Below are 13,619 nucleotides of genomic sequence, written 5' to 3'. Positions count from 1 at the left end.
TTTATCCGAAAATATTCGAATAATCCAAGTGAAATTATCCGGATAAACGGATAATTTCTATAAACATTATTTTTTATTTATAAGTAATATATTTAATAGATAGACGTCACTGAAACCAATTTCGATCAATTCTTAATACGGACAATGTTATTGCTAACAAGTTAACACCTATTTATCTTCAAAATCAAACTAATATTTACAAAACAAAGAAAGCATTCGTGGACAAGAAGTAAGCAGAATGCCTCACCCCACGCACTCAGTTCTTATCAAATATTCGATTAATTGGATGATTTAAAAAAACAGAAAAACGTTCAAGTATTATTTTTTAATATGAAAACGTTACCCCAACCTACTTTCATTACTGCTAATAGCTAACGTGAAGTTATCTGTAAAACCGTACTTAATAAGAGATTTATACCTAGATTTCCTGGTCCCTTGTTTTTTGAAATTGAAATTTAGCGCCTCACTCCGAATTTAGCTGTTATCAGTTCCATGGCAATTTAGTACGCCAGAATTCCCTCCACTTCACTAAGAAATATAAGGCATTTTCCTTTTAAGTCCTTAGTTACATTCATACACAAAAATCGGTCTAATTACTACTTATACTTTGAAATCTTAGTCGATCTACTGATCAGCTTGGAAACTAAAACCCATCAAATTGCTGCCGAGCAATTTGAGGCGTTTTGGATTTGAATATTTAAATAAGTTCGCCTTTGTACCTCCTCCTTCTTCATTTTTTTAAATTTTATGTCTTGTATATTTTATGTTGGTGGTACAATACTTATTTATCGCCTCTCCCCTTCCATTGGTACTTTGGTACCAGCCACTGTGCAACTAAGGTCTAAAATGATCCACACCTGGATAGGAAGTGTCTTCGACTAATTGGTCTTCTCTTTTTTTGGTTATTCTGTTTTGAACGAGTACCTATGCTCAGTTGCTCATTCCTGTTCTAAGACCCTAACCAGGACGCTTTTGTTTAGAGCCTACGAAAAGAGTTTTCAACTTTTTATATTAAGTATCCGATCCGGTCCAAGATGGCATCTGGTACGGGCGTAGGCATTTATGCAAATGACTAGTGACTACAGTGGTAGTATCAGCATGGGCAATTATGCCACTGTCTTTTAAGCCGAGACATACGCAATAATTACCTGTGTACATAAGAATATAGTTAGACAAACCCAAGGAAAGAATATCTATATACTCAGCGACAGTCAGGCGGCACTCAAAGCCTTCACATCGCCCAGAGGTGACTCTTGACTGGTATTAAACGGCATCCAAGCTCTTAACAAGCTTGGAAGGCAAAACAAGATGCAACTGGTATGGATACCGGGGCACGAAGGCTTCATTGGCAATGAAAATGCTGATGAACTTGCCAAGGCCAGGTCTGAAGACAACGTCACAAGGAACCATTAAAACGGCTATGAAGGACCATACAAAGGCTAATCACCAAAAAGAGTGGGATGCCCTGGTAGGTCTGAAGCATTCAAAGCTCTTTATGCGGAGGGTAGAATCTGGATGGAGCAAAAAGCTAGGAAAGCTAGGCAAAAGACAACTCCAAATTATAACGGGGGTGTTCACAGGCCATTACGGGATCAAAGGAATGTTGGCCAAGATGGGACACGCTGACTACACAGATTGTCGCATGTGCGGCGAAGAGGAAGAGACCGTCAGACATCTAATGTGTGAATGTCACGCCCTCGCCAGACAAAGAATGAAGAACTTTGGAGCAGGCTACCTAGTACCAAAGGACATCAGAGAGCTACCCATGAGCCTCATCATCCGATACGTGGAGATGGTCGAGAAGCTCCTGAATAGCTGAAGGATCTTAAGATCTAAGGGGGTAATTGCACAAAAGATCCCGATGGGTCGAAGTGTATCCGGAAGGGCCCCGCAGATTTAAGATAAGATGAGTATCCGATCCGATCGAGCGAAGGACCGACTCCTATACATTCTCGAAATCATTCAAGGCGCCATCTTTGATTTTTGCCTTTGACATCCTTCCTATATCCGATATCGGAACGGATAATATGACAACGCTGTATCGCCTATAACCATCATCATATCCAATGATGTTGTCTCACGTTCCACTCTACACAAGCCATCCTCTCTACCATCCATTTCCAAGGTAAAGGTGTTGTCAGAAAAACTTCTCGTTATACCTAACACCTAACTAATCACTACTACTAACTGTCTTATATCGACAGCTCACTATCTGATTGCAAGATTCTAGTCATAGAACTAAAGATAGAGAGCTAGGTGTGTTTTAATTTCTACAGTTTGCTGATTTACGCAAAAAATAAATAAAAATGTAGGTAAATTTCGCATTATGGCGCTCATCTATCTCAGCCGTTATCAATTCCACGCTTATACGCACCTGTAACATTAATTTTGTTCCATTTAATAAATTATCCGAAATTATCCGAATTATTCGAATATTCGAATAATAAAAATTGTATTATCCGAATTATTCGAATATTAAAAATCCGTCGGATAATGCAAACTCTAGTCTTGGACCCAGGGATCCCTTCCCATCCGGCACGGTGGGTTAGGGATCCGCAAAATTTCCAGTGTGGCATTACCAGCTTTTTTGTCGTCAGCTCATAGCTCGTCCAGTCTCATAGGAAAAATCCTACGAACAAACTGTGAGGCTGCGGGCTTGGCTGACGCCAAAAATGCTTGGTCAATTGCTTGCCCCGGTCAAAATTTTCCCAAATATCCAAATTCTCAAAGGAGCTGGGACGACATTATATGCAAATTGACCGTTAGTTCCCTCCTAGCCCAATCCGACACTGAGGGACGAGCCAGACTCCTAGCAGCTGGAACCAGCGAAGCAGGGTTCTGGCTCCATGCACACCCTTCCCCAAATTTGGGCACATTTTTAACCCCCGATACTCTCCGTATTTCAGTTTCTCTTCGTCTTGGGGTCCCGGTCTGCGCCCCCATCGCTGCCCCTGTGGCCATGAGGTTGACCGACTTGGGCACCACGGCCTTTCCTGCCAACGAAGCGCTGGCCGCTTCTCGAGGCATGCTGCCCTCAACGACGTGATCCGCCGGTCTCTTGCGTCAGTCAATGTGCCGGCCCTTTTAGAGCCGACCGGCATATCTAGGACGGACGGTAAGAGACCGGATGGGATGTCGTTGGTTCCGTGGAATATGGGACGGGTGCTGGTTTGGGACGCAACTTGCGTTGACACACTGGCCCCGTCTCATCTCCACCGAACCTCTGTGAGGGCAGCGGCAGCAGCAGAGGCGGCCGAGAAAATAAAGGTAGGAAAATACAGCGGTCTCGGCGCCGAATATATTTTTATTCCATTTGGCGTCGAGACCCTTGGTCCGTGGGGCCCTGGCGCTCTGAGTCTCTTCAAGGACTTATCGAAGAGACTAAGAGACGCCACCGGCGACCGAAGAGCTGGCAGCTTCCTCGCTCAGCGTATTAGCTTGACAATCCAGCGAGGAAATGCTGCCAGCGTCTTCGGTGGACGCGGACGCGGATCTGGACAATGAATATACACTTAACCGTGCAAACTATCGGTCGACGGTCGTGGACGTAGCCTTGAGCGCATGGACGTCCTGTCGAAATCTGGCTCGCTGGATGTTTTGGTGACCGTGCCGTGCACACTGATCGGTCGCGGTCGCTCGACGGCGGACGTCCGCGTAGTATGTTCCTAGCTTGAGTAAGACAGGCCTACATACTGTGTCATTCACAACAACGCGTGCATTGGTTCATATTGTCAGGCCATGAGAGGTTAAATTCGTGTAAAATTGCGTCTTCTAAACGAACTGATGATCCGAATCGCAATGTCATTCTGTCACTTGACACAAGTAAATTAAACACTAGAGATGTGACACGTTGGCAAAATGCATACCAAAAGTATTACCAGTTTTATAAGTCTGACCCAAGAAAGGGAATTTATTCGTTTGCCGTGCTTGGGATTCCTAAAAATAGGTCTTATTTGTGCAAATTTGGTCTTTTAGTTAGAATGACTCGGACGTATCGCGAAGTTTTGAGTTAAAGCGATTAATAAATTTACATATTTTTTCTCAAACATGCAATGAAATATTGTCTTTACGTTCCTTAAAATGGGCTGGGAAGTATCGCTTTTTGGGCGCAACAACTCGAGAGGACTGTAAAGGGATTTCATATTATATTTTCGGCCTAGGCCTGCAAAGTAACTTTTTTTTTATAAAATATTGTCCTTTATTTCATTGTATGTTTGAGAAAAGCACTATACATGCCTCGGCGTGAAAACGGATTCCCGGCCTCGTATCCCTATCCGGCCTCGTTCGCACGCTCGCTCGGCCGTATATACCCACTTGGCCGGAAATCCTCATTTTCCCGGCCTCTGATGTAATGTACTATTTATACAATATTTTTTTAAATATTGTTTTTTGTAGCTGGCACCCAGGCGACCATCTGTTAGCAAAAAAATTACCTCAAGTAACATTGAAAATCGAGATACGAGGTGACAAACATGTCATAAATGTTTTTTAATTAAAAGATAGAAGTCCGTTTTTTTGAAATACTCAACAGTTAAAAATACTCCATCAAAAATAACTGTTACAAAATCAAATCTGGTACATCGCCACAGCCCTAGTACTAATATCAATGCTGCCTGACAGTTGTACCTACGTATTCGAGAACCGTTGATCGGATCAACTACTCAACTTGATCCAATCCACTATCGACGGAGAGTCAACGTGAAACGTCAAATTGGACGTGTCGAATTGCTCCCCGCATATAAAATATACTGAATTCATCAACTGCTACAACGGAATTCATCAACTGCTTTGAAACTGTTCTAGTCGCGCCACTTACGACACTCAGAGCCGTAGCAGCGTTGATGTCTTATGTACGGGAATATCTGTAAAATAATTTATTTACTTACATGAACAAATTTATAAAAAAATTTAACCTAAAATAGGTCCTAAAAACCGGGTTTGGTCGCCGATTTTCAAGGTAATAGGCGCTATATAGTTCCGTTGCAAGTCATGATCGCGCAGCCTTCCATGGATTGATTACGATTACAAGTTCTACGAGCCGTAGAAGCGTTGATGTCTGTAGCGCTCTACGCGGTTACGAGGAGTACGTGCGTTGATGTCTTTTGCTCGGTCTTTTGTATGCGAAAGCACAGAATATATAATAGTACAAGTACAGAAGACCCACTGCTTTGATATTCACGAAATGCCGCCTTTTTAAATACCTACAAAATTCTTACAAAGAAACGAGCCGCACGTGCGCGGCGTCCGGCGATAGAGTTACCTATGGATTAAAACGAATTAATACTCACATAAAATTTTATACTATTATATTCAATTCTTGGGTACTTTCTAGGTATATATACTGTATTTATATATTTTTGTTCAAGTACCAACAGTACAAGCCTTACTGAACTTTTCCGTGGGACTTAATTAGTAGTAGATCTGTCTAAGAATGTCCTATGGTATTTATTTTATTCATGATGTCTATTTAACTAAGTATTATTAGCCATTCGACACGCGGACATCGCATATGAACCTTAAAAAACTCGCGACGTTAAGTAACTATAGAAAATGCGAACGTGCGTTCCGTGAGAACACGCGCCAACCCTGAGTAGGCCGCGAACTCGCGGCCGCCAGGATGTACTTGTAGCGCGGTGATAGAATCGCGGTGTGAGCCGGCCCTGGCGAAAGGCAAAGTGCGAAGTCGGTGAAGGGAGAACTGGCGATGGCGCTAGTTGCTTCTTGTATGAAACAAGCGCCGACTTTATCTTATGTCCAACTGCGAATGTTATCCTATAAAGCTAGGTACTACGACTACTGTGTACTTAAATACCTACTTACTCCATGTGATTTTATGTATTTATTTTCCTTCCGTAGTCTTCCCTTCCCTTCCTTGCCTTCTTGAGCTTACCGTGGGCCTCAGTCAATCTGTGTAAGAATGTCCTATAATATTTATTTATTTATTTTTCACCACACCAACTGGTAACGGCTTTCTTTGCTATTCGAAAACAGATAGCAAAATTGCATTTTAACCACAAGAGTGCAAAGTAATTACATATAAATTTTAACTTCATGTCTTAAGCTGACTGATAGATTTTACCTATTGGCTGGGTGCGAAGTAGGTAGGTGGTGGGAGAACCGCGAATCGATCGCAGTAGGCACCGTGGCCAAAAAAGGAACCCTCGGATTTAAAGTAATAATTTTTAAGAAAAAAAAAACCGCCGCCTTTGGGGTTCTGGTGAAAGCTACTTGCGAATGTTGGATTATGTAGAAATGTGTAGGTATTTTTTAAACTGCTTTTAATGCTTTAATTATTTGATGGCAACAAAAATCAATATACGTATACCGTTAAGGTTTGAGGAGTTTCCTCAATTCCTCATGAATCCGATTATACGAAATCGAAGCTTGTCAAAATTTGACTTGAAAAGTCAATATGCTTAACAAATATAACTAAATAAATGTTACTGTTCTGAACTTAAATGCATGCTGTTCTTATAAAAATACCAAAGTCACTATAAGTGTGCCGTTCAGATTTGAGGAGTTCGGTTCTGACCATCATCTGCAGTTCCACTGCATCAAATGTCACTATTCTGGACGTAAGTACATGCTGTTCTTATAAAAATACCAAAGTCACTATAAGCGTGCCGTTCAGATTTGAGGAGTTCCGTTCTGACCATGAAAGTTCCACTGCACCAAATGTCATTGTTCTATATGCTGTTCTTATAAAAATACCAAAGTCACTATAAGCGTGCCGTTCAGATTTGAGGAGTTCCGTTCTGACCATCATCAGCAGTTCCACTGGACCAAATGTCACTGTTCCGTACGTAAATGTATGCTGTTCCTTTAAAAACACAAAAATCGCCAATCGCCGTGTTCCCTCGATTTCTCCAGGATCCCATCATCAGAACTGGGTTCTGAGAAAAATGGGACCAGCCTGTACGTATGCATATACATTCAATCAAAAAAAATATTCAAAATCGGTCCAGTAACGACGGAGATATATACATACATACAACATACATACAATCACGCCTGTATCCCATGAAGGGGTAGGCAGAGCACATGAAACTACTAAAGCTTCAGTGCCACCTCTTGGCAAAAAGGGATTAAAAAAAAACGAAACTGCGACAGACGATATTTCTATGTACAGACGAATAGAGAACCACCTTCTTTTGAGAGATTTGAGGTGGCGGTTAAAAATAAAGAAATATGCGTCACGATACTTGCTACACGTAGTTAACTGTACGAACTCTGGGAAAAACAGTGATCACAAATTTTATAAATATTCACAAGCAAATTGGAAAAACAAAGAAACAAATGAAATAGATAATCACTGTAAGGGCGACAAAGTTGCTCGGCGACTTTCGTATTTGTATGAAAAGTTGCGTCGCTTCGTAAGCGCACTCTCATACTAGCCTATGGTAGCGACAAAAAAGTCGCTTCGAAAAGTCGCCCTTTAAGAGGAAAAAGTAAGTAAACTAACATACTTTTAAAATAAACAAATATTCTGAGTTATTAACGACACTATAATCGTCTCCAATGTATATGAAATGCGTTGTTACCTAAAATCGGTTTACTTCTTTATTTGCATTTCGTGAACTCAACCGTGAGAAACTCCGTTATTTTTTGATTGTGTAATTTTAGACGGAGTTTAAAAAGGTGAATGTTATTATCGACAATCTGCATACGAAACTAGCGCACTACCACTGAACTACGTCTTGACTTGCTCAGTACGACGAAATCAGCCTAGAGAAAAGAACGTCTAATGTCATGTCACGTCGCTGATCACTGAGCGAGACATGCGCTCCAAGCGGAGAGTTTTGTAACTGTAATTAAAGGGCCTCAGCCGGTCATTTTTGATACAGATTTTCCTCCTTACCTCTATTCTCCCTGGTTGTAACTGCTAGGAGTGCTAGGTGTAGGTGATGCTGTCATCGTGCACCCAGCCAATACATGATGATTTTGAATCATATTTAATAAATTGATGAATTTGATTTATTTTGATGTTTTACAGTTAGTATTTTGTTCGTGTTGGTAAGGTGAAAATTTTTGTTTCACTCGGCGGCAAAGTTTTTTTCCACTTTTAGAACCAACGCGCAAGATACCACTTTTAGAACCACTCGCTGCGCTCGCGGTTCAATGTTGGAATCTTTCGTTTGCTCGGGTATCAATATTGGCACGTGAGGTTAAACAAATTTGCCCCCTTGTAAAACAAATAAATATTTCCCTCATTTACCTAATAACGTTCTTATCATGCTACCTCTTTACAGTAAAAGTAAATTATTCACCAGTATAAAACAATACAAAAACATATGAATATATTGTAAAAACCAATAAAAACCCTGACGTTGTACGCCAGCAGCACTTATCCATACTAATCCATACTTCCATATCCATCCATCCATACTATCCATACTATTCCATACTAATATATACTAATATACTAATATACTAATATACTAATATTATAAATGCGAAAGTAACTCTGTCTGTCTGTCTGTTACGCTTTCCCGCTTAAACCACGCAACCAATTTTGATGAAATTTGGAACAGACAATCTTTAGACCCTGAGACAGAACATAGGCTACTTTTTATTTCGAAAAAAAGGGACGAAGGGGTTGAAAAAGAGGTTGAAAGTTTGTATGGGATTTCTTAATTTTAAATGATAAAACCATGAAACTTTATGTTTTAGCACTTGATAAGAAATCATTAAACATATATTTAAAGTCACATACAGGTCGAACGCGATTAATTAACATTATTTTTACCTTTAAAATAAACATGGTGGGAAATAAACATTAACTAAAAGCGGGTAGATTATATTTATTTGTCTACCCCGAACATTTATATAAATTAATATCGGGTAGTTTTGTGTTGTTTTGTGTTGCTCCGGTGACATTTTGCTGGGACGTCAGTCTTCCGCGACCACGGCCAGTGCAACCTGGCCGAAACGTTGGGAAAAAAGGTAAAAATAATGTTAATTAATCGCGTTCGACCTGTATGTGACTTTAAATATGTGTACAAAGCGCGAGAACTTAAAGTGTTATATCATTAAACATCTTGATAAGGGATAGGGATAGGGATAGGGATAGCGATAGCGATAGGGATAGCGATAGGGAAAGCGATAGGGATAGCGATAGGGATAGCGATAGGGATAGCGATAGGGATAGCGATAGCGATAGCGATAGCGATAGCGATAGCGATAGCGATAGCGATAGCGATAGCGTTAGCGATACGGATACGGATACGGATACGGATACGGATAATATGGGTATCGTTAGAGGGATACGGATAATCGGTCGGCGGTCTCTTACAATCAATGTGCTCTAAGACGATCGTTGTTTGCTTGCTTGAAGATTACGTTTGCGATAAGTATAAGCAAAATGTAAAAAATTGTAAGGGATAATAGAAAAAAGTACTTTTTACCCACCGATCATAGTGTCGAAATACGGGCTATGTGGGATGTTTATAAAGGTTTCCCCAGCGTATATAGAATTACCTACGCTGTGGTCGATGTGTAATATTTCTACAATCATTGCAAGCAAAAGTATTATGTGCAATCGAAATAATCGCAGATAAATATACCTACAGAGAAACCTACGGTCCCTACGGATCCAAATGAAAATCTTAATGAATACTTTTATTACGCGGGCGAAGCCGCGGGTAAAAGCTAGTTTATTATAATGTTTAAAAATGTTTGTCTTAAAAATTCTCGGGACGATGGGGTCAAGCAGAGAAGCCTATAATAACTGTGTACCATACACCTCGGACACTGGCGATCAAATATATAGAAAGAGGCGCATTCCTAGCACACAGTCTTAGCTCGTGTAGGTGAACGCGTACTATGCTTGTATGAGTGAGATATGACAGGTCGACTGTTCGTGTTTTTAACAGGCGGTAACTGTGAGGTAACCGAGAGGGGGTGGGTGGCACTTTCAGCGTGGAGCGGGAGTGGCCATACTGTACGATAGCTCTCTTTATTATACTGTGGTACCACTCTACCACTGCTGGACAAAGGCCTCCCCCTTCGATTTCCACTCGTCCCGATCCGGTTATGAGCGATCTCCGGCTTAGTCGTTGGGATACACGTTCAGGACCATTACGCCATTTTTAGGGTTCCGTAGTCAACTAGGAACCCTTATAGTTTCGCCATGTCTGTCTGTCCGTCCGTCCGTCCGTCCGTCCGCGGATAATCTCAGTAACCGTAAGCACTAGAAAGCTGAAATTTGGTACCAATATGTATATCAATCACGCCAACAAAGTGCAAAAATAAAAAATTGAAAAAAATGTTTTATTAGGGTATCCCCCCTACATGTAAAGTGGGGGCTGATTTTTTTTTTCATTCCAAGCCCAACGTGTGATATATTGTTGGATAGATATTCAAAAACGAATAAGGGTTTACTAATATCGTTTTTTGATAATATCAATATTTTAGGAAATAATCGCTCCTAAAGGAAAAAAAAGTGCGTCCCCCCCCCTCTAACTTTTGAACCATATGTTTAAAAAATTTGAAAAAAATCACAAAAGTAGAACTTTATAAAGACTTTCTAGGAAAATTATTTTGAACTTGATAGGTTCAGTAGTTTTTGAGAAAAATACGAATAACTACGGAACCCTACACTGAGCGTGGCCCGACACGCTCTTGGCCGGTTTTTTTTATAAATGGGCTTACTCTTGGCCACAGACTAGCCAAAGGCCATTCCAACGTGGCTTGCGATGGAGCGAGCTCACCTAGAATGCACGTTTTGAGACTTGAGCAGTCCGGTACAATAAATCGGTAATCGGTATGCTAGCTACTATGACCTTTGCTCATAGCTAGCTCGGTAGTTATACAACCTGTTTCAATTGATTTCCGTTAACTGGGAAGGTTCTTTAGGGCAAATTACAATTAATTTCTCTAAGAAACTAGTGTCTTACTGTTATCGAGTTATTTTGCCTAAGTGGACGCCAGGCATACATTTATACTTTATAGACGGCAAAATAGACGGTCTGGCTTATAGACGGTCAACCAAATCCAACCAACTGAGCAAACAGTCAGCAAAAGATGATTATCAACTCATAACAGTATTTTCTATCACATTATATATAAATCAGCCTTGAGAATTTAAGGAAAGTTAGCTTTGTCAAAAAAAACCTAAAAAATAGAAAAAAAAATGCTGTCTAGTTATGAGTACTTAATGTAAGAGTGCATAACCTCGCCGTTAAACTTTGGTTTGGCGAAATTGTAGTACTATACTCTGTCAACCAAGTCTGTCAGTAAATAAGAACAAAGAAAACTATATGCATCCTTTTCTTTTGGGGTGCTAGAGAAAAGATTACCTATAGTTTTCTTAGTTCTTATTTACTGACAAACTTGTTTGACAGAATATAGTAAGCATCTTTGTAGTGTTATTAGAATAAATAAAAATAAAAACATATAGGAGGGGGTACCCTAACAAAACATTTTTTCCACTTTTTATTTTACCACTTTGTCGGCGTGATTTATATACATATTACTACCAAATTTCAGCTTTCTAGTGCTAACGGTTACTGAGATTATCCGCAGACGGACGGACGGACGGACGGATGGACAGACATAGCGAAACTATAAGGGTTCCTAGTTGACTACGGAACCCTAAAAATGGCCGACGGGCCGAACTATTAGACCGGTAATATACAGACATTAAACGTCGATACGAATTCTACTTTAACCCAAAGTTTCATGGAAGGTCTGGCGGCTCTGAGCTCTTAGTCCAGTATTAATTGATGATTTCTTTCTTTAGTTTCTCCTAAAAATTTCCAGTTCCTGATAAATTGATAATGAACCTAACGACGTATCCAATTTAACGGAAAACAAAAAACACGGTTTAAACCATTGAGGTATATGTACTACGTACTAGAGGCGACGTTGCCAAGCAAAAACACTGCACATGCTGACAAATGCGCGGGGTGCGGGGAGCGGTTATTTACGCGTAGAGTAGGTCTACCACCAGATGTGACACATTATTATATTCTGCCTAACGGGAATTTTACATTATAGTTAAATACGGATATTCTAGTCAAACTTATTTATTTATTTACAACTTAAACAATACAAAATAAATGTGCTGTATTTATCTTCTTCTTTAAAATACACAATGAACATATATATGTGTGGTCAGTTGGTAACCAAGTTTCCTCAGCACGATTTTTTTGGACAAAGCGTATAAATTGTTCCATTTTTTCATGACCAGGCCGAAGAAAACTGCAAAAAGTGAGCGTGCTAAAAATACAATTTTACTCAAAAACTATTAACTATATATATTAAAAAAATATTTTTTTTTTAAATATTTTAGTAACATAATTAATGAAATAGTAAGTAGTTACTTATTAATTTTCCAAATAGAAATATTTATATTTCGCAACTCTATTAGAGATGAAACACATTACATATGTAGTAGGAACAGTGTAAATGGCACATCTGCGCGGTTAACTTTTTATAGTCTATGATTGCGTCACCAAAATGGCGGCAGTGTCGCGCCCGCTTGCGAGTTTGTAGAATATTCAATCTTAAAATATTATAGACGAGTTTTTTGTTTAATTTACCGATGAAATGTCACACCTTGGCTTTTATTTGATTTCCTCGAGTGTATAGTACAATTTTTAAACACACAAGAAGGCATTATTCACGTGGAAAGTAAATGCATCACGGCACGTCACTGCACCGCAAGGACCCGGTAAGGACTGACATGACCAAAGAGAATATAATCACTAGTGGACCGCAGTGCGTTGTGTAAAAATTCTCTTAGCAACGTCGCCTCTAGTACGTAGTACATATACCTCAATGGTTTAAACAAGTTATTTTAAAGTAATAAATTGCAATTAATAATTATAAGGCTGAAGCGAGAATTTTCCAACTGCGTTTTTCAAGTTCCCGCCAAAAACCTTCGTAATTGGTAAACATGATCCAACGCACGTAATACTACACAAAGGATGCGGTCTAGAGCGACCATCTGTTAATAATTTTAGTAAACATCTTTTTTAACTTACCAAAAAAACGCCTCAATCAGGCGAGCTGTGGCTTAAAAACGTGTATCCGGAGCATAATTGTAAAAAAAACGAGAGGCGCTTTGGCCGGGCGCGCGTTTTCGAATGAACCAATCACAGCTTTTTCTGTTCTTTTCCAGAATATTGAATCAATTCACAGCATTTATTTTTCTGTTGCCGAAAAATAAAATAAATACTCAGGTGAAAATAATAACAGATAAACATTTAAGTTTAGTGTGATATTTATGTGAACTGCATTTTAAAAGGACAAACATGCCTTGAAACGAGGAAAATAAAGTTGATCAATGATCAAAGTTAAAAGTTTGTGTGCAACTTTTGCAAGGACGCGTGAAAAAAAAATGGCTGCTGCTACGAACTTTATACTGAAGGTAATTTATAATATTGTTTAGCTTTAGAAACACGCGATGTCAGATAACTGGTTTTAGAGATAGGTAAATAAATCACGTAAACACGACTCGAGCGTTGTCTCGGTTGTCGCTTTCCTGCCGCAAGCTTGTTGAACATGTGCGGCACGAAATGCAACAACTAAAAGTTCATCCTACTCAAGTTCTAGTCGAATTTCGTTCAGTGATTTCACTTTAGGAGTGTGAATAATGGTTATATGTTGCATTTTTT

This window comes from Leguminivora glycinivorella, chromosome 26 (assembly GCF_023078275.1).
Source record: "Leguminivora glycinivorella isolate SPB_JAAS2020 chromosome 26, LegGlyc_1.1, whole genome shotgun sequence".
Classification (NCBI taxonomy): domain Eukaryota; kingdom Metazoa; phylum Arthropoda; class Insecta; order Lepidoptera; family Tortricidae; genus Leguminivora; species Leguminivora glycinivorella.
This window is presented reverse-complemented; position numbering follows the sequence as displayed.